Here is a 23,429-nt window from a genome sequence, read left to right on the forward strand (position 1 = left end):
TTTGGGGTATGAGTTGTTCCCCACAACATGGATATTATTTCCTGTTAGATTCAATAATATAATTCATTTTTTTTAAATAAAAGTGCATACATTACCTCTTCAAATGTGAGGTGTTTAATTTTTTCAGAATTTAAAATATAATTTTTTTAAAATATCAGCTTAACCAATTGTGCGATTTTGAGGTGAGTCAAACTCCAATGGATGTTTGAAAACAACTATTATTTTTGCACTTCTTCTTACTGATGCTGTAACTTGGCATCTTTAACTTCATCCTGGTACAGTTTTTTAATGGTCAAAAATGCAAATAATGTGCAGATACCAGCTACTGGAATTACTAAAGTAATGCTACACGCTAAAAATATGGTGCTAAATAGTACTAAAAGCTCATAACCATAGGGGAACTATTTGTAGCACTACAGAGCACCTAGCACCTCTGTATTGTAGAACCATGGTGCTAAAGCATGACTACAGCACCACTAATGGCACTTTTCCATTGCATAGTACCCCATGGTTTGGTTTTGGTCAGGTCGGGTCAGCTCACCTCACATTTTTGGCTTGGTTTGCTTTTCCATCGAGTTTAGTAACACTTCAGCGTGGGAGGGATTAGAAGAGTGTCGTTATATTTGCGCTGCCTATTGCTGTGACCCCATACAAGTGAGAGCATCGTTGTACATTCCCATACATTTATTTATTTCTCAGTCCACCACAAAATTAAAATTGACCACCACAAATAGATGTTTGCACGGTGCGTTTATCACTAACTAAATCTGTCTCACATGACAGTTTTTTTACAAACACCCAATGGCGTCAGTCGACGCGCTCCGCTGAGCCTCATTTAAGTTGCATTTAAGCATATATGCGGACATGCGAGTCGCGAATGTGCTGCCACAACTGCAAGATTCTCTCACACCAATCACTGATCTACAGTGTTTTCGCGTCCCACTTCATGCCAGTTTGCAGATCTTTCTCACCGCAAATGTAAGTGTGCATTTAAAACCCCCATTTTAAGAGCTGAACGATATATCTTGTTGCAATGATGCGCGTGCAATTTTTGTATAAGCTCATATGAGCGCGTGACGCGCTATTACTTTATGCTGTTGAATGCGCGGATGGTGACGAGCTCCCTGATATCAGCTTCAGTCCAATTAGCAGACATTTCTTGTCGTTAATGTTAATCTGCATGTAAATCCCTAATTTTAAACCATAATTTAATTGTCGCAATGACACACGCTTCCTCACTACGGCATGCTCTTTATGGCATTGTTTCTGCATCTTGTTCACACAGAGGGCTTTCCAGAAATGTTATGGGAATGTTATAGGTCCTCTTTCCTTGAACGATCCCAGAACATCTACGGGACGTGTTTGCATTCACACAGAAGCCTGTCTGCCAATTTTACGGGTATTTTCTGGGACCAAAGTGCTGTGTGAGTTGGGTTTATGATGCCCAGCCATGGTGATTTATTGGCATAAACATGGCGTAAACAGAAATTTACTCTGACTTGATCCTGGTCCAAATCTCAAAGCTCAAGAGTGCCTTTTGAAGTAGTTCGTGTTTACAAAAGAGCATTACAAAACAACACATTAGTGTTGATTCTGGGACAACACACTAAATGCGTTGTCCCAGAATTCACCCATCTCTGTGTTACTATTGAAACAACACATTTTGTGTTACTTTTAACACAACTTGTGTTATATTTTAACACAAAATCAACACAAAATGACACATAATGTGTATAAATTACACATAATGTGTTAAAAGCTTAACACACAAAGATTGTAAAAAATTAACACATCCTTTCTAAGAGTGTAGTGTTAAAATACTGAAACAGGAAGTGCTTCTGGACTATTGTTGTTTACATCTTGCAAAATGATATTTGTGTTTAGTATGCTTTAAACCAACACACAAAACCTTCTGAGGAGATGTTTGAAGTAAACCCCTCAATAACGAAAACAAAGAATTACAGTCTTTTTAACATTGTACAATGATTAATGAAAACATATGCACAGTCAACCCTTAAAGGGGACATATCGTGCAAATCTTCTTTTTCCATGTTTAAGTGCTATATAATAATTGGGTCCCCAGTGCTTCTTAACCTAGAAAATCTGAAGAACAACCCAGTTACGTTTTGGTAAACCATTCTCTGCAAGCATGTGAAAAAATAGGTCATTGAAATTTGGTTCCACATGTGATGTCAAAGAGGGATCTTATTATAATAGTACCGCCCATTATTAAAAACATCTTTTAAAAGTCTTGTGAAATGTACCCACCACCACCATGTTTAAACCAAATCTATGACATCATAAAAGTTGTTGATCTGTAGAGGCAGAAGTGAGAAACTGTACATTTTGAATGCTTATATGTGAATTTTGCACACTGGTTTATAGATATCCTAAACGCAAGCATACCATCCTTTTCAGATAATTTTTTATAAAACCCAACTAGATTGTAAATACGCTTAAAACGAACCTACAAAAAACACTATAGACACGGTATAGTCCGGCTAATAGCCTACACAATAGATTCATTGTGAAGTTTTGACTTAAATTAAGTATATAGAAATTATAACCCTACTGAAAAATCCAGCAAAGACCAGCATAAACTGGTAGCTTGTTTTAGCTGGTTTAAGGTGGCAGTAGTGGTCTAAGCTGGTCCTTCCAGCCTGGCAAAGCTGGGCAAGCTGGTGGGTCAGCTGGTCTTCCAGCATGACCAGCTAAGTCCAGTAGACCAGCTTAAAAAGTGACCAAAACACAGCTAGACCAGCTTCCTACACCAGCAATACCAGCTAAAACCAAGCTGGGAGGCCAGCTAAAACCAGCTCACCAGCTTATGCTGGTCTTAGCTGGATTTTTCAGTAGGGAAGATATGCCTCCAAACTATTTTATGATGACAATTAGCCAAAAGAATAAAAAAACAGCCGGTTCAACCCTTATGAAAATTAACCATTCAATACAGCTACAACCAAACAACTATAGATAAATCATGGTTACCACAAAATAGCCATGTACGGTTAAACCATGTAAACCAGTAAAACCATGATTTTTGCCTTTGTTAATCAATAGACCAAAAACCATGGTTACATGGAAAAAAAGAGGCTTGTTTGGGTGGGAAGGTGACTCCTACATAACTATTTTAATAAATAATGGTCCATTGCAATAATGCCATCTGCTGTTAGTGTAAATAAAAAACACAAAAAAATCACTATTTTTGTTCAACTATTTTCAATTTTTTAGACAACTATTTTTGTCCCTCAGACACAGTCTAGTCAGATTGCGTCGGTTGTTGTTCCTATGTTTCATGTGCTTCATTAAAGCAGGGATTAAATTGAGCCATTAAGTTAATGGTATGATGGGTAAATATGTTATACATTTTAGAGCTTGTTAATTTCTTATGTTGTGTATTCTGTAAGTGGAAAAATGATTAAATAATTTTAGTAAAACTGGCTTTTGGTATGTGTTTGATTTTGCTTGAGGTACCTGTGTGTCCCAGAACGTTGAAAGCGAGCGCGCACGTTCATTAGCTCGTGGGCGGCTGACGGTGCACTCGCGATCGTTTCAGACGATGTGTAATAAAGACTGAGTCACAGAGAAAGATATCTTTCCACACTCCCACGTGTACTCTCCTTAAACAAAGAAAGCATACGCTAGGGGATTTCAAACAGATAAGACCGATGAATGAAGAAAAAGTGGGTACCCAAATAGCGTGTAATACCCGTATGTTGTCGGCAGAGGGCGTGCACGCGACTTCATTTGACACCTCATATAGATGTGAAACCTTAAACCTTGCATCAGCATGTCCCCACTCACACCTCCCCCTTCTTCTCTCTCCATAATTTACACTTTCTCACCCAAACACTTCTGTTTCCTTATCTGTAGTATTATTGTTTAAGCCTGTCACTATCACATGCATAATTTGCAGAGAGAAAGAGATGAAGAGATGTAGAAATAAAAGGGGAAAGAAAGGGGGAAAGATTTCTTACAGCATCTTCTCAGAGGCAGAATTGGGTCAGGCTGCCTCCAGGGTGTAAGAGCATCTACCTACCAGTCAGAAAACCTGTGTGTGTGCATGTGTGTGTGTGTGTGTGTCTACACCATCACTTGAGTGCATAACTGTATTACATTTTCCACTGATGTCTTAAGGTCTGATGTGTCTCAGATTTACCTTAATGACTTATAACTTTAGTGTCAGCTATACCATCTTAATGGATTCCTCTGTGTGCGTGTGCATGTGTGTGTGCATGCGTGTGTGTACACGTGTGAGATGGAGTAAGTGACTGACTGAAGGTTAAAGTGTTAGAAAGAATGATTGTCCTCAACATCGCAGGTTATCAGTTCTTTACATGTGTGTGTGTCCACAAGTAATGTTCCCACAAGTATTGTAAATCTGAAATCACCTCCATAGCTGGGGTCAGCCAACTGTCCCCAAGAGGAAAAGAGGGTTAAAAAAATTTTGAAAGCCTTTTTAATGAACATATAAAAATGCTAAATTAATCATGTGAGGTTTGGGAATGGAAAATAAAGTCTGGGATGTTTCATGCACTATTTTTGACCCATAATGGGTAAATATTGGATAGAACACGTGCTGGGTTAAAAATTGACCCAATGCTGGGTTATTTTAACCCAACTGCTGGGTTATTATTACCCAATAGTTGCATAACCCAACATTTGTCATTTTTAACCCAGCACGAGGTAATTTTTAACCCAGCATGTGTTCTGTCCAATATTTACCCATTATGGGTCAAACATAACCCAGCCATTTTTAGGTAAAAATATGAATAAACCCAACGGTGGTTTAAAGGAGTCCATTTTCTTAAAAAATTTAAAATCCAGATAATTTACTCACCACCATGTCATCCAAAATGTTGATGTCTTTCTTTGTTCAGTCGAGAAGAAATGATGTTTTTTGAGGAAAACATTTCAGGATTTTTCTCATTTTAATGGACTTTAATGGACACCAACACGTAACAGTTTTAATGCAGTTTAAAATTGCACTCTAAATGAGGCATAAGGGTCTTATCTAGCAAAACGATTGTCATATTTGGCAAAAAAAAAGCACTTTTAAACCTTCTCGTCTGTCCTGTTACGCGCCAGAGCAACCTCACGTAATTGCATAATGACGTAGAAAGGTCACATATTACATATATGAAACGCACATTTGCAGATCATTTTAAACAATACACTGACACAAAGACATTAATTAGTATCATTCCACATACAACAACCTTGGAACGGTCCTCTTTCTCCACACTTGTAAACACTGGGGCTTACGTCCTCTGTGACCTCTTGATGTGATGACGTATTGCGTGAGGTCGCGCTTGCGCGTCACATGACCAGAGATAGATGAGAAGTTGTGGTTTAAAAGTGCATATTTTTATTTTTATTGTCAAAAATGACAATCGGTTCGCAAGATAAGACCCTTATGCCTCGTTTGGGATCGTTTTGAGTCTTTTGAAACCGTGTTGAAATTGCAATTTTAAATTACATTATTAAAACTGTTACATATTGGGGTCCATTAAAGTCCATTAAAATGAGAAAATCCTGGAATGTTTTCCTCAAAAAATAATTTCCTTTCGACTGAACAAAGAAAGACATCAACATTTTGTATGACATGGTGGTGAGTAAATTGTCTGGATTTTTTTTTTTTTTTTTTAGAAAATGGACTGCAGGTAGTATTAAATATATCAAGGCTATTGTCCTTTACTTTATGTATGATGATTTTATGTAGAAATCACAATCACAAAAGAGTAAATCACAACAGTTTTCACAAATTATGTAATATACCGTATATGTCTGCATGTGTGTAAAGGTGCTGCCTGGCTACTGGATGCTGTGACAACTTCATTGAATTGTCCTGTTCAAACAAAAAATATACCCACAAGCATAGGTGCAGCAGCATTATATAATATGAAATACACAATGTATAAATAGGCAGCGAATATAACAAGTAATGTGACAAATACCATTACCTATTCACAATGGAAGAACAGGTGTTATCCTACCATTTGGATGAGTCCACATAACAGATTCTGGTCCCTTGTCCAAATAGTGGAGGCAGAAGTGCCTAGAATGACAGGCCTCTGGCATAATGTCATTAGAGTCGGTGTGCATTGCCTCAAGAAGAGTTATTTGTTTGTAAGGGCTTCAATCTTTTATTTTCCACTGGCAGATAGAAAACATCCACAGTTGGAATTGAGAAATATAGGGGTATGGTGGAAGTAATACTGTCTAGAAGAATAAGAATAGGCTATATTTTCTTCTAAAAAGGGTACATTTCTTGTATGGGTGTTCTACTGTGTGTACTTTGTACTGTATAACAGTATAGGTCATGTGTTTTAGACTGCTGTGCTGTCTCTCTCTGGAAATAGGAATACATTTTACAAGGCAGTGAGTGTTGTATGGTCTAGTTGTGACATGATGAATGACTCCTTGTAGACCAAGGTCAAGAAACGTACGGTGGATACACACGTTTCACAGGAAGAGCATGGGTAGACACATTTCATGTCACTGCAAAAATTAAATGATTCTCAAGGCAGTATTCAGGGTTCCTCAGATGATACTTTAATGGAACCCACTGAAGAACCTCAAAAGATCGATTCAGTTCTCTGAGAGGTTTAATGATCTTACAAGCACATAGCCTCATATGGTGGTGTTCCCATTCCCATTATCAAGACCAAACTAGAAATGTGCTCATTTTAGGATTAACATTGATATTATTACAATGGGAAGTATTGCAACACTTAAACTAAAACCATGGATGTTAAAGACAGAATGTGGATGTAAAACAAACTTGCACCCCAGCAGACAATTTTACATTTAAGAGATGTCTAATAGACATCCAAACAGCCCAGATGTCTAAGCTAAAACAAGTCATAATTTGGGTTGTCAGTGAAAATGTATAACATGTCTAACTTAGGTCTAACCATAGCCCCACAAATTAATGAACATGATAAATATGATTTATTTAAATGATAAATAAATAAATTAAACCACACACCCGGTAGTCATGGATGACTTTGCTAACGTGATGGAACATAATAATCTCACGAGTTATTTTGGCCAAAATTTATTTTGGCTAGGTTACTCATAGCCGGACTATATTGTGTCTATAGTTAACCTAGCCATTGTTGCTTTATAAATGAGTCTTTATTCACCTTATTTTCGAACGCGGAAGTAATTGAGGTGATGTATTTCACTTTTTTGTCCGAGACGTCACTTTTAATAGCCAGCCGGTAGAAAACAGTGTCGTGGGAGCACGCATAAAACATGATTTAAACAGTTATGGTAAATATTTATATGCCTGCCATGTAAAAACCATTGGGAGGATAAAATTAAGAAGTGCCCTAATATATTATATATTCAGTTATTTTATGTTGTTGCCCGGGGGTGACGGGGCTTCAATGTGCAAATATTAAAGCACAGAGACATACAGTACCAGTATCTTTACAATAGGAAAGTCAAAGTTTTTGAACACAACTGTGTTCAAAGTTCAAGAATTTTTAAGGTGATGGTTTAAATTGTCACACCTATCCTTTTTAAACGGCAATTTCAAATTTTATTTTTAATTTAATTGAGTTTTTACATATCAAGCTTCTCGCGGTCCATCAGTCAGCAGCATCTTTCTCATTTAACACATTGTAAGTTATTTGAACAAACCATAATTAACATCTTAAACTATTAAATGTATTCAGTATTATTTTCGTTTTATGAAAATATTATTACATTGCTTCTTACGCACTACACTCGAAAAACAAACGGTGCTATATAGCACCAAAAGTGGTTCTTTGCTCGTAATCATAGAGGAACCATTTTTAGTGCCATATAGCACCGGTGAAGCACCTGTAAAGCACCTATGTAGAACCATATAGGGGCCATATAGCACCACATATGGTTCTACATACAGTAGCACTATATGGTTCTACACGGGTGCTTCACAGGTGCTTCACCGGTGCTATATGGCACTAAAAATGGTTCCTCTATGATTACGAGCAAAGAACCACTTTTGGTGGCATCTAGCACCGTTTGTTTTTAGAGTGTAGATGGAGACATGAGCTTATGAAATTATTAGCTTATTTAAAAATGTTTTGCTCTTTCATTTAAAACATAACAAAAGTATGTGCAAACACATTAAAAACTATTATAAACATTAACTAATAAGCAGTTTGTGTCATATATATTCTTTACTGTAATTGCATTTTTGTAAAAATATATAGTTTAGTAGCGTAAATAAACCAGCATATTTTTATTAGCATAATATTAGTTGTTTTTAAACAATTATTGTATTTATTCTTTACTGGCAGTTCCTATGAAAGGTTTTACTGGATGGATGTGTGGATACAGATAATGGGTGCATGTGAGCCACCTACACATTCAACTCTCCTGTGTGGATTATTGTTAAAACAAATGTATTGTAGAAATTCACTTTTTTTGTACCAGCTATTATGACAACCCCTAACTGCAATAATAAATTAATAAATAAATTATGGTCTTCCTGGATTTCATAATAAACATTAAAAAGCCAGTGAAAACAGCACACTCGTGTTCCTCGCAATATGACTAGCATTAGCTTTAGTGGCTCACCGGAAGTCTTACACATAGGAGCTCAAAGATGGCGGCGCCCTCATTTACGGGAAGGGGGAGGTAACCACAAAATAATCAGAAGTATAGCTATTATAATCCCTCTCCTGATATGTACATAATGATTAATGAAAACATGTGTGCAGTTGACAGTTCAACTCCCCCAGTGTTCAAACCAAATCTACACCCTTGCATATGTTCATCAATGATATATCCTCCACAAAATCCTACCAATTCACGTTTCATCTTTACTTTAAGAAAACAGTTACATTTTTATCTTTTGACGGCCCTAATTTTAAAGTCATAATTTCTGTTGTACCTGTTTAATAAAGCAAAATACTCCCTGATACCTATAACATTTCTGTGAAACAATAACCTCATATATATATTTTGCATAAAGGCTGCAGAAGGCTACCTCAAGTAAAATAGATTTTTAGTGGCAAAAAATTCTCCCACAACATATTTTGTGTATTCAGGTGTAAATTATTGGAACACCCATCGCTGTCTCTGTCTCCCTCTCTGTGATATTCCTATGTGATCTAATGAACAGATGATCAAAGCTGTTTCTGGGACTCTGATTTACGTCTAATGGTCCCTCTACTGTTTTAGCTTGTGAAGGAGGAGAATATGAGACAAAGGAGATGGAGGAGGAGGAAACTGAGACTCTGAGTGTGCGCGTGTGTCTGTGAGATGGAAGAAGATAAAGAAGTGAAGATGTGATCGTGATGTTTGTGATATTCGGTATGAGACAAAAAAAAAGATTCTAAAAATATCCAGCGTGTTGACCTGTATGTGTGTGTGCGTTATGATTCCAATTATTCCCTGAACTTCCTCTCCGGGTCAGAGGACAAACACATTAAACACACAAGATGGGTTGAATTTTTTTAATGACCGAGCCGTATTCAATATTATATTTCATGTTATTTTAATTATGTATTTATGTGACTAAGGCCGTTGCGATAGCATTCATTATGTCTGTATTTTACTGTTATTTGCTGTGATTTTGTACATGTTAGCACATCAGTTTAAGAGAATTATGTTGTAATCTTGTTAAACATGTCTAATAATTTGCAATCAGGCTTTATTATTTCTTCATTTGCAGTGATGTGTGCGCGCGATAAACAGTGGCTCCTGTGTGTGTTATCTGGCAGCGATTCTTATGAGAAGTGAGACAGTCTTTCACTGAAAGATCCACCACCTGCAGTCTCAGCTGTATGGTGATGAGACGCACAACCACACATTCACACACACACAAGCTTGCACACAAATTCACACATTCTCACTCACACACATAAACACAAACACACATGCAAAGAAGCACAAATTATGTTTCTTCACATGCACATTGTCTTCTTATTTCACACTCAGAAACAGTGTGAGCACAAGCGAGAAGAAAAGGTGTTTACTTTTAATTAGACTCACATGCAGGATCGCATCGCAGCCTTGACAAACGGCAATTTACTCTTGACGTCTGAGCATCTTCAATAGATTCGTCTTTGAAATAGTGACCTCATACACATAAACACACTCCTGGGGACTGGTTCAGAGAGTTATGGCAGTGCATCTTTGACCCCTTACCTCTTATAGCAAGGTGCTGAGTTGCAAGAGTGTGTTCATGTGTGCTTTCTAGTCTTAATAAAGCTGTGCAATCCACCTTTGGGTGCAGGGGCAAAACAAAAAAAATATTTTTTGCAGCAAAAATATTGGATCAAGATTATACGAAAAGCTCATGACACAGAAGTTGTTTCTCTTCTGCAGGATTCAGAAGATTTTCTCCCAAAATCAGAAATGGGAAAAACATCTTCAAATTTCATCTTGAGACCTTTTCTGTTTCTGAAATATGAGATGTTGGGCACTTAAGCAGGCGAATTGTACAAATAAAAGATGACGACATGATATTAGGTAATTTAATGTTTTTAAGAATGTTGTGTAATTTGAATGTTTGTTTGTGCTTCTCCTACACAGCCCCCATAAGCACATTAAGCTTTTGTGGGCTATACGACCTAGTTTTTATTTTCACATAGACACAGACACAATCATTACCATACATCAACACAACAAATTCACTTCTCAAATCTGTCTACATGAATATGTATGCTGTTAAGGCATTGTGTTGTGTTGTTAATGAGATCACGCTCTTAAAACCTAATCAAGCCATGGGATGTCCTGGAATAGATGCTCTCTCTCTCTCTCTCTCTCTCTCTCTCTCTCTCTCTCTCTCTCTCTCTCTCTCTCTCTCTCTCTCTCTCTCTCTCTCTCTCTCTCTCTCTCTCTCTCTCTCTCTCTCTCTCTCTCTCTCTCTCTCTCTCTCTCTCTCTCTCTCTCTCTCTCTCTCTCTCTCTCTCTCTCTCTCTCTCTCTCGGAGTGCATGCTGGGAGTGTTTTGAGAGCGGTGGTGGGTGAGACCTGAGCTCTGTATATCTTCATATTTCTACATTTTTGGATTTTTTCTACTTCTAATTTCTTGCATGGTTTGGAAGTTTATACTTTAAGCACTTTAGTAGAGACTGCGCAGGGAGATGGCGTCTCACGAGGAGACGCCATCGTTATCTCTGCGAAATGGTTTCAGGTGTGTACCTGAAGACGGCGTCTCAGTGGAAGACGTGCTTGTTTCCACCGGGGAAGAAGTCGGACATGAAAACATAGTGTCCGCTTCCCGCATGAATAAGGCTGTAGTGATTTTCGTAAAGGATCACAAACTTGTTAATCGTGTAATCGAAACTGGCCTAGTTATAAAGGAAAATCTTGTTCAGGTTACCCCTTTGTATGCTCCGTCTGCAAGAATTACTGTATCAAATGTTCCGCCGTTTATTCCCGACGATGCTTTGGAACGAGAATTGTTACGCTTTGGCAAATTTGCGAGTGGTTTTAAAACAATCCCTCTGGGCTGCAAACACCCGTCATTAAAACACGTTAAATCTTTCAGGAGACAAGTGTTTATGTTTCTGGATTCTCCAGAAAATACGATGGATGTTTCTTTTCGCGTGCGACATGACGGGAGAACCTTTATGGTATATGCGTCTACTGGACATTTGCGATGTTTCGAATGCGGTGACCTTGGCCATAAAAAGTTTACATGCCCACATCGCGAACACGCAGCAGAGAGCAGGCCTGGTGTCTCAGGTGAGGGAAATGTGTCGGAGGTTTCAGTTCAGGGAGAGGAATCCACATCATCTAAACCGGTGAGTAATACTGATGCGGCGCCGTCCGCTACAAAAACACTTGATAACGTTATTTCTTCCGATGTTAGAGATGTAAGTGAAAGTCAAAGTGATGAATGTATCAGTAGTGTTGAGCAAAACATCACAAGTGATGAACCACAAGAAAACAATGTGATGCAGGCGGGACCTAGTTCTAGTTTTGGTGTGGAAGCTGGTCATATGGAGTTGAGTCAAAAAGCTTTGTGTTCTAGTAATGATACAAGTGTAAGGGATGATGTATCGGATGACAATGGTTCTATTGATTTTGATTGTGATTCACAAGCAGGCTCTGTGTGTGGACCTGAAGGCACTTCTCAGGATATGAATAAAGATTCCTCCTTATATACATTAGAGGAAATCAATAGCTTTCTTGATGACACATTTGGAAGACAAGTTAATATTAAAGACTTTTTTCCTGATGAAGAAAAATTTGAGAGATCTGTGGCCTTCTACTATAAAAATGTAAGTCATGATCTATTGAGTGAAAAGAAGCGATTTCGTTTGAAAAAACATATTACTTCCATTAGAAAATACAGAAAAGTGGATAAAAAGAGGAAACTAAAAGCTTTTTTGTAAACTTCTAACTATGCATCACGCGGTGTTCCTTTTTTGCTGCTCTTTTCTGTTCTTTCTCTATCCCTTCCTTCTTTTGTATATGGATTCATTGAGGGTGGGATCACTAAATATTAATGGAGGGAGGGATAGGCACAAAAGAGCCTTGGTGTCTGAGATAATGCATCAAAAAAAGTTAACTGTTATGTTGTTACAAGAAACGCATAGCGATGTTGATAATGAAGTTGAGTGGGGAATGTGGTGGAAGGGTCATCATATCCTTAGTCATGGCACAAATCTGAGTGCAGGAATTGCTTTTCTCTTTATGTCAGATAAAAAGATTAGTATTTTGAAAACTGAAGAATTTGTAAAGGGTCGTCTTGCTCTTGTCAAAGTTGATATTGAAGGGCTTATCTTTTACTTTATAAATGTTTACGCACCAAATCTGGGACATGAAAGAATTCTTTTCTTTAATATATTGAATAATGTTTTAAAACAAGATTTTAGTGATGGGAATATTATTATTGGTGGAGACTGGAATTGCACGGAAAAGTTTACTTTTGACCGTGTAAATGAGGAACCTCATATCGCTTCTTCTATTCTTTTGTCAAAATTAATGAGGGAAGCTGAATTGTTGGACATGTGGAGAATTAAACATCCAGTAGAGAGACAATATACTTGGGTTAAAATGTCTGACAATCAGGTTAGTGCTGCCCGATTAGACAGAATTTATGTTTCAGAGTCTTTTAATAATAGAGTTATTGATTGTTGTATTTCACCTGTGGGATTTTCTGACCATCACCTTGTGTTTATCTCAGTTAACATGATACAGTCTTTAAGAAAATCCTCATATTGGCATTTCAATGCTAAGTTGTTCCAGGATTCATATTTTTGTGAACATTTTGTAACTTTCTGGAATCAGTGGAGAACAAAAAAGGCAGATTTTGAAAACTTAAAGCAGTGGTGGGAAGTTGGCAAAATCCATATTAAAACATACTGTCAACAATATACTGCATATTCTACTGCCATAGAAAGAGAAACAGTTCAAAGACTTGAAAAAGACATTGATTCTATAGAAACTGCAGTGTTACAAAGAAATGACACAACCATGATTAATAATTTGCAGCAGAAAAAGACGCAGTTAAGCTCTTTATTGAATGAAAGGGTGAAGGCAGCCCTGGTAAGAGCACGTTTTACATCAGTTGCCGATATGGATGCCTCAAGTACTTTCTTTTTTAATCTGGAAAGATCAGTGGCACAGCACAAACAAATGCTATGTCTGCGGCTTCCTGATGGAAAAATAACCAACAATATTATAGAAATGCGTCGTCATGCTGTTGATTTTTATTCTTGTTTATATAAGGCTGAACAATGTAACTCTGATTGTGCTGAACAGTTGTGTCAGGATCTGCCAAAAATAGACTCTGAATCAAAGACTGCCTTGGAAGCCAACATTTCCTTTCATGAACTCAGTAATGCTGTTGGACAGTTAAAATCTGGTCGTTCCCCTGGCATTGATGGACTGACTTCTGAATTTTATAAACATTTTTGGAAGTGCATCGGTATGGACCTCTTTGGAGTTTTTTGTGAAAGTTATAGGGATGGTTCTTTACCAACTTCATGTCAGCGTGCTGTATTGTCTCTCTTACCAAAAAAGGGAGACTTAACGCTCTTAAAGAACTGGAGACCTGTCGCCTTATTAACAACAGAATACAAACTTCTATCAAAATGTATTGCTAATAGACTTAAGAAATACCTACATTTGATAATTCATCAAGACCAAACCTACTGTATTCCAAAACGATCAATAATGGACAATCTTTTCCTGGTGAGAGATGTTTTGGATATTTGCAAAACATGTAATGATGAGGTTGGGATATTAACACTAGATCAAGAAAAAGCATTTGATCGTGTAGACCATAAATACCTCTTTAATTTGCTTGAAGGTTTTGGTTTTGGTAAAAAATTTATAAAATGGATACAACTTTTATATAATGGAGCTTCTTGTATGGTTAAGCTTGGTGGTGGTTTAAGTAGGCCTATTTCAGTCTTAAGAGGTATAAGACAAGGTTGTCCCTTATCAGGGCAATTGTACAGCATTGCAATTGAACCATTTCTTTTTCACATACGAAAAGCTTTAAGTGGCCTATCATTACCTACTATGTCTCAGCATTTAAGAATTACGGTTACTGCATATGCTGATGATGTCACAGTGTTTGTAAATGACCAGAATGATATCAATGTTTTAACTGAGATAATTGACATGTATGAGAAGGCATCATCAGCCAAAGTAAACTGGGAAAAGACTGAAGGCTTTTGGGCAGGTAAAGGAGATGTAAAAAGGTTCCCAAAACTACCCAGTAACTTAGTATGGAACACAAGTGGACTAAAAATATTGGGTGTATTTTTGGGATCTGAGGAATATCAGAAAAAGAATTGGGAAGGGGTATTGGAGAGAGTGTGCACCAGACTGTCAAAGTGGCGATGGCTGTTGCCACAGATGTCTTATAGGGGTAGAGTTTTAGTTGCTAACAATTTGGTTGCTTCTGCTTTGTGGCACAGATTTATTGTGCTACAGCCACCTGCTGGACTAATTCAAGAAATTCAAAGGAAACTAGTGACATTTTTTTGGTCTGGACAGCACTGGGTTCGTTCAGCTGTTCTCTTTTTACCAGTTCAAGAAGGGGGGCAAAGTCTAGTTGACATCAAATCTAGACTGATGGCCTTTCGTTTGCAAGCTGCCCAAAGACTACTTTACATCAATGATAGTGCTTGGATAAATACAGCAATTGCTTTGCTAAAAAGGGCAGGAAACATGGGAATTGATAGACATTTGTTCCTTATGGACTTGAATGAAACCATTTTAAAAGATCTGACCCCTTTCTACAGGTCCATGATGGAAGCCTGGAAAGTATTTTGTGTTTCAAGATCAATGGAAACAAGTGCAGGTTTTTGGCTTTTTGAAGAACCATTGTTTTTTAATAAATTTTTACCCTCTAGACATTTACACTCCACTTTTTTGACATCACGACTGACAGCAGCTGGATGTGTGAAATTGGGCCATCTTCTTAGTATCAGTGTGGACAATCTGAGTGAAAGAACTGGGATAAAATCTACTCGATTTTTTGAAACAGCTCACCGATGAAGTGCTTGGGGAACTGAACTTTGATCAGCGACTTTTCATTAATGATTCTAATCATATTGATGACTGGAAAACTGGATGTGAATATAATTTTCCAACCCTAATGGTAGCTGCTGACTCAGGACAATGGCAGGAGAAGGAAAATCTCATATTGTCCTTCAGTACTCCTCAGCTGGGCAGTTTTGAGTCTGCTGAGAAAACAGCACTGTATGTGACTTGTGTTAAAGTGACCAATGCACAATCCTTGTCTGGAGTGATTTTATCTAGATGGACTGAATTTTTTAGAGATATACCTCCCCCAAAGGCTGTTGCGATCATTGTATAAACGGCCAATTGACAAACGAACAGGAGATTGCAATGGCGCATAGTTCATGGCGCAATAGCAACAAATAGACATGTGGTGCACCTCAATCCAAATACAACAGTGGGCTGTCTGTTTTGTTCTGAAAGTGAATCTGTTTTTCATCTGTTTGTACAATGTACACGGCTGCGGTAATATGTTTACCATCTTAACTCAATGGGCATCAGCCTTGGGTGAAGATTTTTCTTATCAACTGTTTATATATGGACCAAAAATATTCGGTCAGTCGCAAAAATGCTTTGGTTTTATTAAATTATGTGTTTGGTATTGCTAAACTGGCTATTTGGAAAACAAGGAAGAATAAGATGCTGGGCAGAGATACATTGGATCCTTTGTTAATGTTTCTGGGGTTGATGAAATCAAGACTCAAGATTGAATATGCCTACTATAAACTTACAGGTTGTTTACCAAAGTTTGTGAATATATGGGCTGTAATGAGGTACTTTGCACAGTTGATGAAAATGATGATTTAGTGATCAGCTTTTAACTATTTTTTTTTTGTGGATGGTTAAATGTTTCAATAATTGTGATTGTGAAATGTAAGAATGTAGAATTGTAACATAGTTTTTGGTCTTGCCTATATGGTAAAAATAAAGGAGAATTTAATCCTCTCTCTCTCTCTCTCTCTCTCTCTCTCTCTCTCTCATCTCTCTCTCTCTCTCTCTCTCTCTCTCTCTCTCTCTCTCTCTCTCTCTCTCTCTCTCTCTCTCTCTCTCTCTCTCTCTCTCTCTCTCTCTCTCTCTCCTCTCTCTCTCTCTCTCTCTCTCTCTCTCTCTCTCTCTCTCTGTGGTGTGTGTGTGTGTTTGTTGTCTTAGTTAATGAATTATGATGAGATTTCCATTGCTCTGGGCTCAACTCCCCTATGGGCTTTTATTATCATGAAGTTGTTTTTAAAAATGTCCTATTTGGTACCCAAATGGAGATCCAGTTAAATTTTCAATGCAAAAAAAAATTAGTTATACACATTGCATTTCACATCAACACCCCCGTTCACGCTCCCGCGTGCGCGCGCGTCTGTATTGGCTGTAACCAGCATATCTTCGCTGGCATCTTCATCAGTTTTGTGTTGTGGATCAACTTACAGTACACTCCGGCTCTTCATCTGTCTTTGCGCGACCCCGAGGACCACCTGCTCCTCTGGAGTGTATTTTTAAAGCAGGTGAGAGCACGCGGCTAGCGTGAAGCGCGCCACCTCAAAAGCGAACGTATTCACTTGTATCGGGGTGCACGCGTGTTCTCGTCAGCTTTTGGGGAAGGGTACAGTCTGCACCTCTCTTTTGTCGGAGTTACCGGATCTTGGACTCTCACTGGGGCGGATAAAGAGACAGTTCTCCGTCAGGATCTCCTCGCGCCGCGACAACACCTGGGAAACCCGGTAAGTGTTCGCTCGCACGGACAATGCTCGTGATTTAGGGGTGCACGAGAAGCTGTGTTATATTTTTTAAAGTCTTCCTTAGAGAGTAAATATCTTAGGACTTACAGTAGCCTAGTAAGTGACGTCTTAAAAGAAGTCTTTATTTAGTGAATTGCCGACTGCTTCTAAGTTGGTTTTTAGATGTGCTTACAGTATTTTGGACAACATGACGTCATGTAAAAATGACAAGTCTTGAAGTTTTGTTGGTTTTCTCACAAACTATAGGCTATTATAAACTATAGCCTATTTTAAATAACTTTTTGAAGTAACTGTTTTGAAAAATATATTTCGTTGTATTGTTGTATATATTTTTTATTTTGTTTTATTTTTACGTTACAACCAATTAACAAGACAATACTAATTTACATACTGTATAAAAAAGTTGTATACATTTTTTTCATCTAGCTCATCTTTGTCATACAGTAGCTTTATGGTCCATTACATTTGGTAGGGAATCCCCAAGCATGTAAATGTATATAAATGCACTTGCTCCAACCATACTCTGAGAGACAAGGTGCTTTCATAAGCATTTATTTCTTTCTGTCTTGTCACATTTCTTGAAATTTTTTCACAAGACCGGTCAAACAAGCGCTGACTGCTTTAATGAACGCTGAAAAGTCACTTCTTCCCCGATAAAACAAGCAACTATATGTCACAATATTTAAATGCTAGACTACAACAGTGGATTTCAATCTTTTTGACTTCAAACCTGTCCCCCCTTGAGGTTGACATAACTAGAAAGAAGTATTCATTATAAAAATAACCAAATATCTTAATTTTATTTGTGTTTGGCTGAGAAACAGCAAAGTACAGTGAAATGAAAAAGCTGACATTGTTTTAGAATAGAAGCTCTCTGCACACCTTTCTTGTATTTGGCGCCTGTAGTTTTGGGCGAGGTGAAAATGAGAGCGATAGAGATGAGGCGTTTCTCCCGCGTGCTGTGTGGATGACTTAGTGTCTCTCACCTTCGTACTGACACCTCATCTATTATCATTAGGCACACAGTCAAACAACTCTCTCAAGATGGGGGTGTGAAAGCGTGTGTACGAATGTGAGAGAGAGGATGAGTGCGAAAAGAGGAGAGAAACAGAGAAAGTCTTAAAATCCTCTGTTTTTGAGTCTATGACTGACAGGCCTAGGTCACAGTCGTGACCCGCTCCGCTCCGCTTTCACACAAACACATACGGGTGGCTTGTTCACAGCATTTTGTGGTTAGCAATTTGACTTGACATGACCCGTTGACCTGTCAGTATGCTGATCGGTCCAAACCTGCAGAATGACCCTCAAGGATTTTACACTTTCACAGCAGTTTTGGTTTTGTGATAGCCAGCCATTAGATCAGAGGTCTTAAACCACTACAGATTTGGCACCAAAGTTACTGTATGGACCATAGATATGTATACATGTCATTCCAACACTTAACATATGTAGATGCATCCGCCATTTTGGAACGGTCTAGTTGCAGACGTCACAGTTTTTCAGAATAACACAACATTATGCAGCCTCATGTTCGTTAACCCTGAATAGATGTATATTTATATTCCAGAAAAAAACACTTTCCTCCTGGTGTTAGTTAAACTCATGGGGCAACCTTCCGATCTCTCTGATGGAGCCAATACGGAAATTATTTAAACTGCAATTCCTCGACTAGCCGCTGGAGGCTGGCTCGAAAAGGGAGTCAGTTCCCATAGACCCCCATGTTAACATGCCCAACTTTACGGCAGGAAATAATGTTTACAACCTGGTACAAAAAGTGTTTTTGGTCGGTATAGCTAATTTTGCCCTTCATGACCACTGTGAGGGGGTGAATTTTTTGTAACTCATCCATTTAAATTAGATTAAACCTTAAAGGGACACTTTTTTTTGAAAATATGCTAATTTTCCAGCTCCGCTAAAGTTAAAATCATAAGATTTTTACTATTTTGGAATCCATTCAGTCGATCTCCGGGTCTGGCGGCACCACTTTTAGCATAGCTTAGCATAATCCATTGAATCAGATTAGACCATTAGCATCGCGCTCAAAAATAGCCAAAGAGTTTCTTTTTTTTCCTATTTAAAACTTGACTCTTCTGAAGTAACATTGTGTACTAAGACCGACAGAAAATTAAGACAGATACTAATAGACGGAGCTGGAAAGTAAGCATATTTTCAAAAAAAATTTGTTCCTTTAAAGTTCTGCATAATTAAGGGCGTGGCCACTTGAGTGACAGGTGAATTGCCCCTGCTGTCACTAGAGTAAAGCTAGTTTTCAGCATCCAGCCACCTCAGCTTCACTCATGTCCCGCCTCTTTACCCATTTTTGGGATGCGCAAGTGATTCGTGGTGACACGCGGCCAAGATGGCGATGGCAGGCACCGCCTACTAGTGGCTTCAAAAAAGTTGGTTGACGTCATGGGCACTACATCCATATTTTTAACCATTTTAATGTTTGGGTCTGCAACATTTGATTAAACATCGGTATAACTTAGGTTGCAAACACACAGTCAGCTTCCTCTCAAGTGTTCACGGACCGTCATGGCAGGGTTGCCAGATTTTTGCGAACAAAACCAACCCATTGGCCAATTAAATCTAGCCCAATGACCATAGCCCAAATACCAACATTTATTTTCATAAATAAAATAATCCTACCTTCAAATTGACAACCGATAAACTACATTCTTTAACAATCTTTGTCACCAGTTTTCAAGTGATCACGCAGACTTGGCAACACACGCATAGCGGCCCTTAGAAACAGCCACTAATGACGTTTTTATCTTAAAGGATTATTAAACATAAATGTTTTAGTATTATGTAAATAAATATAATAAACATTTTTTTTTATTAATTTATTAACACAATACTCCTATATGTACAGTATAGGGTACCTGGCTCATAATAGGCCCAATGCAAATGGATAACTCCAGCCAAGTTTACGACAACATACAATCTGCATACTAACACCTGTCCAAAATTGTGCTAAGTACACTGAATAATACTTACTTAATAACTAATAATAATAACTAATAATAATAATAATAAACCTGATCATTTGCCTTCTGTGAGTTGGGTTTGTTATTGGTGTACGAAGACACATGTTGTTTTGATCTTTCATCTGAAAAATATCTGCATGGTTATGAAGTGCTGCTGTATTGCTGTCATTTTGGATTACTTTATTTATCTTTCTCTTTTTCTCTTTTTTTTCCAGATTGACTCAAGTGGAACACAGAGGTAAGTGAGATCTTCATACTGGTATTTTTACACAATGAAAAAACTAACAAGGAAAGTAAAGAAGCGGGAATTAAAGGGGACTACTGCTGATAACTCAGAGAAACAGATATCAATCTTTCCTTGTGTTTAAACCAGAAACTCCTTTAATCATGTGCTGTAAATCTAGCATAAAAACACAGCCACTGTCTTTAGCGGTTGCGTCTATATGGTCTAAGAAAAAATAGCAATGTTTTTTCTAAATATGAACAGCCATCCAGACCATTTAAAGAAAAAAAAAACGGTAACACTTTATTTTACGACCCGCAAAGTACCGCGTAATTAAACCGAATTTACAGCGTACCTATTTGTAACAACAGTAACAAGTTTGGGGTAATAAGGGGGTAAGAATATGAGGAATTATAAATTATTTATACTCTAAGTATTTTATAACTACAGGGTACCTATTGTAATATTACGTGGTTTGTATGACTTAGTCAAGTCTATGGGGAAATTATGTTTTATTTTTTTTATTTTTTTATTGTGAATTTTTCATATTGACTACTGAATGTTGTATACAGTTATGGTATTTACCCTATAACATTTATAACAAGAGGTGAACAAAGCACCACTTTAGTTTACAGCCCGCAAATATGAGAGTTACCTGGTACATACACAGAACAATTGGGGAATAAGCCCCACTTTAATTTACAGCCCGCAAAATAAGAGTTACCTGGTAACTCCTGTATACATATACAGATCAAAGAGGTACAAGTTGCTATTATTTTTATTGTGTGTTATATTTTATTTGCCAACGTGGCTTGTAGACATCAACTGTAGGCTATACAAAACACTTAATCAGGTAAGTAGCAAATATGAAAAAAAAAAACATATTACACATAGACCATATTACCCATAGACGTAAGTCATACATACCACGTAATATTACAATAGGTACCCTGTAGTTATGAAATACTTAGAGAATAATTTTCCATATATTCTTACCCCCTTATTACCCCAAACTTAAAATATTGTTCCCTTATAACTACAAGTACGTACTGTAGAGGTACTCTGTTGTTACAAATAGGTACGCTGTAAATTCGGTTTAATTACGCGGTACTTTGCGGGTCGTAAAATAAAGTGTTACCAAAAAAACATGAAAAGGTCCCTTTTGCATATTGCTTTCTCTCTTTCTTTCATGGCCAGTAGTTAAAGGATTGTCTTATCTCATATTCAGTTCCCCAACACTGTTTAGACGTTTTAATGTGCCTTTCTGTATTAGGCCATGCTGGAAGGCACTGATGTCCACCGAGATCAATAAAACCTCCATTCAGTGAGGGGTTGAAATGTCTTCTCTCTTTCTCACTAAATCCTTTCGGTCTTTCTCTCTTTTAAACACACACACACACACACAAAGGGCTGCCTGTTTGAGAATCTTTAGTCCCACATAGGAACGCATCTCAACACTCACTCATTGCATATAAGAACTTACAGAGACGGGTCGTTTCGAACCTAAATAGTACAAATACATGTTATCCAATAAATAGCCTCCAATAAATAATTGAATTCGTAACCAACATATGTTTCGGATAATTTTAATATCAGTCAGGAATGAAAAGTGTAGTTGACGTATGAAGACAAACAGCACAACCTAGTGGGTGTATGTCCTTAATGCATAACATTTTGCTCATAAAACCCAAAATAGATTCTTATTTGTCACTGCAATCTCACACATTAACTTGATATCTCACATCTGTTTCTTACATAATAAGTATGCATGTGTGTGGTGTGTGTGTTAACATTATGCATTACATTTTTTTCCTCATTTTTTTTCTTTAATTTCACTCTGGAAAGGGGAATTTTAAATATTGTAAAGATGGGTTTTGATGAACGTTATAAAGCATTTTTTTATATCCTGCACTATTTGTAGGTCACTAATCAAATGTAGGCAAATTTGTATGAAATGCCAGATTTTATCTTTTATTGAAGTTGATAAGGAGAAAATTCTCATATCATGCCGAGATAACATGAATCATCAGGTTTTACAAATATTCATGACAGATCAAGTGCAAGCTGTCCTTAAAGGGATATATCAACCAAAAATTAAAATTCTGCCATCATTTACTCACTCTCATGTCGTTGAAAACCTGTCTAAATTTCTTTGTTATGATGAACACGAAGGAAGATATTTTGATGAATGTTTCTAACCAAACCGATCAGTGTGTGTAAATTCACTTGTGTGTGTGAATAGGTCTTCCCATGTGAAAAAGGTACACTTCCTTACTTATTGTGCTCTATTTTTACGTACTTGTACTTAATATACTAAAAATTCTTCTTTAGTGGGGTAGAGCATGGGTGAAAGTAAAAATTTTTTAGAGAAACTTACAAAGATAATGTTTTAGACAGATATATATTTTTCTTGTGGTCAATAACTTACAAATGTGGTCCATCAATATCAGGTGGAATTTTGAACCAATGTAAAAAAAACTTTACATTTTACACAAACAGTATAATTTAACTTTGAACATAAGTAGCGCATTGTTACTTTCTCCCCTACTGATGAAGAAATAACGCAATATTTGTCAGCTATGTCAAGGGCTGCATGCGTAACATGCTGTCATAGTTTGAAATGCAAATGTAGTCAGGGCTCTGAGAAAATTGCTTTGCTACTTTCACCCCATGTTACTTTTGCCCCGGTTCTCCCCTACTTCTTAAAGGGGACATTTCACAAGACTTTTTTAAGATGTAATATAAATCTTTGGTGTCCCCAGAGTACGTATGTGAAGTTTTAGCTCAAAATACCATATATAATTTATGTTAAAATTGCCATTTCGTAGGTGTGAGCGAAAATGTGCCGTTTTGGGTGTGTCCTTTAAAATGAGTTGATGAAATGCAAACACTGATCACAATAATGGTGGTTTGTTTAAATTGAAATCTAATTGTGCTGTCAATTATTTTTTCTTTTTCTCTTTTTCACTCTGCAGTAAATGGCAGTGCCGTGGTTGGA

General features: G+C 37.4%; 2 protein-coding genes across 2 annotated transcripts in view; one reads left to right on the forward strand and one right to left on the reverse strand.

Annotated features, from left to right (window-relative positions):
• Positions 1–23,429, reverse strand: part of LOC135760994 (uncharacterized) — an 80,992-nt gene that overhangs the window by 19,533 nt on the left and 38,030 nt on the right. The gene's annotated exons all lie outside the window — the stretch shown is intronic.
• ptprdb (protein tyrosine phosphatase receptor type Db) overlaps positions 16,679–23,429 on the forward strand; it is a 94,249-nt gene continuing 87,498 nt past the window's right edge. Inside the window, exons 1-2 of the mRNA XM_073814408.1 lie at positions 16,679–17,200; positions 20,424–20,446. The gene's annotated coding sequence lies outside the window, so the exon portion shown is untranslated. The remainder of the gene's footprint in view (positions 17,201–20,423; positions 20,447–23,429) is intronic.

Source organism: Paramisgurnus dabryanus, chromosome 4 (genome assembly GCF_030506205.2).
Source record: "Paramisgurnus dabryanus chromosome 4, PD_genome_1.1, whole genome shotgun sequence".
NCBI classification, from domain to species: domain Eukaryota; kingdom Metazoa; phylum Chordata; class Actinopteri; order Cypriniformes; family Cobitidae; genus Paramisgurnus; species Paramisgurnus dabryanus.